The 5850-nt window shown below is 40.1% G+C and overlaps 1 non-coding gene across 1 annotated transcript; it reads left to right on the forward strand.

Moving 5' to 3' along the window:
• The first annotated feature begins 5538 nt into the window (after window positions 1-5538).
• Window positions 5539-5644, forward strand: LOC122054484. The gene has a single exon (XR_006132787.1). It is a non-coding gene; the product is annotated as a small nucleolar RNA R71 (small nucleolar RNA).
• The last annotated feature ends 206 nt before the right edge of the window (window positions 5645-5850 follow it).

A 5850-nucleotide genomic window follows, 5' to 3' on the forward strand; every position in this document is an offset into this window, starting at 1 on the left:
CGGCCAGAACCCTTCTGCTCTCTGGAAATGCTACACGGTCGTGTGGTGCACACGGCCACAGCCTGCTTGGTCTCTGGAAGTCTCACATGGTTGTGTAGATCCACACGGCCATGTAAGGCTTCTGCTCTGGTTGGCTTCAAATCTTGACACGGCCGTGCGAGGTCCACACAGCCATGTCATCTTCCTCTTCTGTTGGTGCTAAACTCCACACGGCCCGAGCTCCATCCCAGTGCATGGCCGTGTGAGGTACACGGCCCGGTGCTTTCTCCCTTCGTTTCCTCCAATGCATGCCCAAAGATGTAGATTCTTCACCAAATCGACTCGCGTAAATGCACAAAAAGCAGATCTCCGAACCAAAAGAGTAAATATGCTAAAAGGAAAGGTGGGAGTATAAAATGCATAGATCAAGCATGCTCAAAGTATGTAAATGTGCGTAAAACATGCATAAAGGAGTATATAATCTCGCATCACACCCCGGACTTAAACCTTTGCTTGTCCTCAAGCAAAATGTCACGATCTAAATTCAAATGTTCTACAACACATTCATAAAACCCAAGTGCACTTTCCTAATTCTATCAAAAGTTTCATTAATGGGCATGATCATGGAAACAAGTAAAGTATGGTTCAAGCATAAGAATCTTGTGCGCAGTGTAAAAGTAACTCAGCACCCTTCAAGTTTCAATCCATGTCCTAGTCAAGTCGTCATCAAATTTGAATTCCTAATGTTTCCAGTGAAAGACAAGTAACCAGTGATAGACACTTACTTACCATTCACTTGGTTCATATTTCTCAACTAACCCAAGGTCTCAAAGGTGTGCTCAATCTCAAGAGAAGCTAAACAGTCATTTCCCCAGTAACCTAACTCGGTCTCAAAGGGGTGACTTGCTAGATTCCACTCATGACAACTGTTTTTCATATCCCTTATTGTTTTTTTTTTATAAGTGTTTGCATTGTGCAAAACTTATTCACAAATGTACTTTTAGCACACATGTTGGGATATTTTGATTTTTCCAAATGAGCTTTAATGATTTGAGCCTCATCCAGTAACCAAAATGAAAGTTGAGAGATCACCATGGAAACCAAGTACTAAGCAAACAAGATGAATCATGACTATTTCAATGACATCAACTGTTCAAGCATCAAGCACGTGTAGTGAAGATAAAATCCTTAAGGTTGAACCAAAACTAAAACTCATCACCATAAGATTCTTAGCTTATTAATGCTTCCCAAGATAGAAAAAAGAACTACACAAAGTTTACTAGTAGCATCATGCGAACATCATGAATTGAGACAATAATCGTGCTAACATTTCACTTGAATCCAAGAAAGCATATAAGTGAAGATTTGATGTTCTAAAATTTTTTTTTTTTTTTTGCCATGATTATTTCAAAAACAAGCAAAATAAAGCAACAAGCAAAGAAAATAAGAACCAACATGAAAAACTAATCAAAAACTAAAAACTGAAAACCAAACTAAACAATACATGACACCCCCCCCAGACTTAAACTTTTCATCGTCCCGATGAAATCAGTATGGTGGAGGAGGTGGAGGTGGACGAGGGAAAGGAGGTCTACGACGTGGTTGGCCAATAGGAAAACTAGGAAAACCTGGAATCTCACCCAAGGATCTATGATACTCATATAAAGCATCAACTTGTTGGCTAGTAAGCGTCATACTCTGCATAAAATCTCTCATCCTAGCCTGATCAGTATCATAATCCTGCACAAACTCAGCCACTTGACCTTGAAAATTCCTCGTAAACTGAAAATGATTTTGTACCTCCCTAAACTGATCATCAGATAAAGAGAAGCGCCCCTCCAACATTTTTTGTTGGGAATCTTGCTTCTCATGAAGTGATTCTAGAGACGTACGAAAATCTGAAAAATCAAACCTAGAAGATCCCGTGCCATATGCAAAAGAATGCCTAGCAGGCTCCATAAAACTAGAAGGCTGCGTATGTCCAGATGACGAGGGTTCATTATGTGGCTCAGTGTCTCCAGGTATAGAAGGGTTATCCTCAAAATCTAACTCAAAAATTACCCAATTAGCCCGGTTACGATTAGTAGTTCGTTCAGGAAAAGGAAGGGGTAAAGGAGAACCATTCCTCCTAGGAAACGCGAAACCATTCTCATCCCGAACGATCATTTTCATAGCAAGACATGTATCAATGTCAATCATGTCATTACCATGAATTATTTCCAACCCATCAACATCAAGATTTAAATTACAAGCTATTCGAGTAATCAAACCACCAAAAACAATTGATCTCGATGATGCCCTAGCTGATCTCAATAAGGTTTGAACAAAATGAAAACCAGAGTCAAATTCAACCTTATAAAGCATATCCCATAAAGCATAAAGCTCTATCTTCTTAACCACCCCATCACTCTCTCCCCTACCAAAAATAGTTTTACTCATGACTCTATGTAGATACCTAAAGATGAGGTTTTGCATATGGGAGGCCTTAGCTCTTGAAGGCTCATAAGGTTGATCTAACCCAGTTATTACATTCCAAAAATGATTCCAATTAAACCTTGGATCAAACCTACGAGGGCTACCGGTGGTTATTCCAAAACAAGAATTAAAGTCACTAAATGCCCATAGAAATTCTTGATTCATTAATCTAAAAGAGATCTTTCCAAAATAATCATCTTCATTAGTAAAATAGACATCCAATGAACTTAAAAATTCCAAAACAAGACGAGGATATGTAGGCAAATGTGTGTACATAATATCACTCCAATCCAAAAACCCAATCATCAAATCTACATCTTCCCTAATTCCAAGCATATCAAGAACAGTTGGGTCCATATATCTAGTACACACTATCTTTCTATTGACAATAATTGCAAATCTAGTTACTTGATCATCATTTCTGAACACAATATTGAATTCATTGTCATTACCTTTGTTGCGTGAAGTCCTTTTGCCTTTGCCCTTCACTGGTTGTTTTCCTTTGTCTCTTGATGGCTCCTTCTCTTTGTCTCCACTAGATCCACCACCTCCTTTGCGCAATCTCTTCAAAATATTGGACATCTTGATGAGTTTAGATAGGGGAAGAATTATCTAGAGTGGTGGAACTCAAAGAACGAAACTTCAAAGAACAAAAGATCTTAGGTTAAGAGAACAAAAGTCCAAGTCTTAGAGAGGAGGAGAATCGGATCTAAAAGATCTTGAGAGATTAGAGAGGAGTTTTAAGAAATTGGGAGAGAAATATATGTTTTGGAGAGTTGGGGGTGTGCGGAACACGGCCAAGATCTGGTCGTGTGAGGTAGGAGGTAGACTTTAGTAGTTCTCCTACACGGGTCGTGTAGATCTACACGGCCCCCCCATCTTTCCTCTCGGGATCCTCTGCACGGGCCGTGTAGATCCACACGGCCTCCGCCTCTTCCTTCTCTGGATTCCTCGCACGGCCGTGTCTGGGACACGGCCTCTCCATCTTTCCTCTCGGGATCCTCTGCACGGCCGTGTCTATGACACGGCCTATACCTTTTTCTCCTCGGGAGATCCCACACGGCCGTGTCTGGATGACACGGCCCAAACACTTCCCTTCTCTGCAACCTTTGCCTGGCCGTGTATAGCACACGGCCTGACTCTGTTTTGCACCTAACCTGAAAACAAAATCAAAAGAATGCATCAAACTAAAAGAAATTACAATACAAATCAAAACTAACTAAAAGAACCCTTGGGTTGCCTCCCAAGAAGCGCTTGTTTAAGGTCTTTAGCTCGACCAAACTTAATCATTCGCTCCTTTTCCTCGCCCTTGGAGGACAGATATACTTTTCGTTTCCGTTGGGAGATCTTCTCCCAACATCTTCCACCACATTGTCTCCTTCATTTGGTGGCCTACCATGAGGATGGAAATTCCATTCCTCAAGTTTATAAATGCTTGTCCTGCTACAAGCATTTAAGAGAGACGAGACATGGTTAGAGATATTAGATAAATCATATTCCAACTTTTCCTTACCAATTACCAAAGAAAGCTTATGGTTTTTGACATCAATTATAGCTCCAGTTGTAGCAAGGAAAGGTCTTCCTAATATGATAGGAATCCTAGGGTCCTCTTCCATGTCCAACACGACAAAATCTGTGGGAATAACATTCCCATCCACCTCTACCGGCACATCCTCTATAATACCCAAAGGGTACCTGCAGGAATGATCGGCAAGTTGAAGTGCCATAGTAGTAAGTTTAATGTTTTTGAGACCTAATTTATTACAAATTGAATAGGGAATGAGGCTAACACTCGCCTCCAAATCACAAAAAGCTTTTTCAAAAAATTCTTTTCCTATGTTGCAAGGAATATAAAAGCTCCCTGGGTCCTTCAGTTTTGGAGAAGTGTTCTTCTCAAAAATAGCACTACATTCCTCACTAAGCGCAATGGTCTCGACCTCTCCTCTTCTTCTCTTATTTGACATGAGATCCTTCAGAAATTTGGCAAATCTAGGCATTTGTAGAATAGCATCAATAAGAGGTACCTCTACGCAAATTTCCTTAACCTTTTCTAGAAACTTGCCAAATTCTTCATCCTTCTTGAGCATTGTAAGTCTCTGAGGAAAAGGGACAGCCTTGCTCTGATGGTTCAGTGGAAGAGTCTCTTCAACCTCAATAGTACTCTCCTCATTAGCTTGAATCTGATTTGGTATAGGAGGAGAGAGCTCTTCTTCTTTTTGTATCCCTTTTGAAGCGGTCACTTGGGAGTCTCCCAAGGTCCGTCTCCTAAGCTCAATCCTATTGCAATGCTCCATAGGATTCACATCAGGTTTTCCTGGAAGTTGTCCTGGTGCTCTGGATGATGAGGAAGCTAGTTGGGCAATTTGACTATCCTGGATCTTTTGATGCTTTTCAGAATTATCCATTCTCTGAATGAGCTTTGTTATATCTTGCTTCATTTCATTCTGACTTGAGATAATTTCTTCAAGCATCTTTTCAACATTTGACTTTGGTAAGCCTTGAGAAGATAGATGTTGAAAATTTTGTTGCCCAGCTTGAAAATTTGGTCTTGCCCCCATAGATGGTCCTTGATCTTGATTATTTCTGTAAGAAAAATTTGGATGACTCTTCCATCCAGGGTTATAAGTATTTGAATATGGGTTGTTCTGCCTTTGATTGTAACTCATGATTGCATCACATTGTTCAAGTTGATTGATTTGTGCAGTGATAGCTCCCAATGGACATGAGTCATTTGAATGCTCTGAACTCCCACATACTTCACAAGATGTACTAATAGCATTGACCATATTAGCACTAGTCCCCATATTCTCAAATTTCTTTGTAAGAGCGTCCAATTTTGCAGACAAAAGAGTGACTGCATCTACATCAAACTTCCCTGATGCTTTAATTGTTGGGTTTACAGAGGAATAGCCACCACTTCTTTCATTTGCCCATTGATGGTGATTTTGTGCTACACTTTCAATGATTTCTTCGGCTTCATCTAAGCTTTTGTTCATAAGTGCCCCTCTAGCAGCTGAATCAAGGGACACTTTGGTATGATAATTGATACCATTGTAAAAAGTGTGCAACACTAACCATCTTTCCAACCCATGATGTGGGCATTGTCTGAGCATACTATTATATCTATCCCATGCTTCAAAAAGAGATTCTGAGTCGGTTTGCTTGAAGCTTGCAATTAAATTCCTCATATGAGCTGTTTTGCTTGGTGGATAGAACTTATCAAGAAACTGTTGCTCACACTGCTCCCAAGTGGTGATGCTATTAGGGGCCAAAGAATTCAGCCATTGCTTTACCCTATCTCTTAAAGAAAACCCAAATAATAATAATCTAACTGCATCTGAAGGAACTCCATTCATTTTCATGGTACCACATATTTCATAAAAGACCTCTAAGTGT

This window comes from Zingiber officinale, chromosome 3A (assembly GCF_018446385.1).
Source record: "Zingiber officinale cultivar Zhangliang chromosome 3A, Zo_v1.1, whole genome shotgun sequence".
Classification (NCBI taxonomy): domain Eukaryota; kingdom Viridiplantae; phylum Streptophyta; class Magnoliopsida; order Zingiberales; family Zingiberaceae; genus Zingiber; species Zingiber officinale.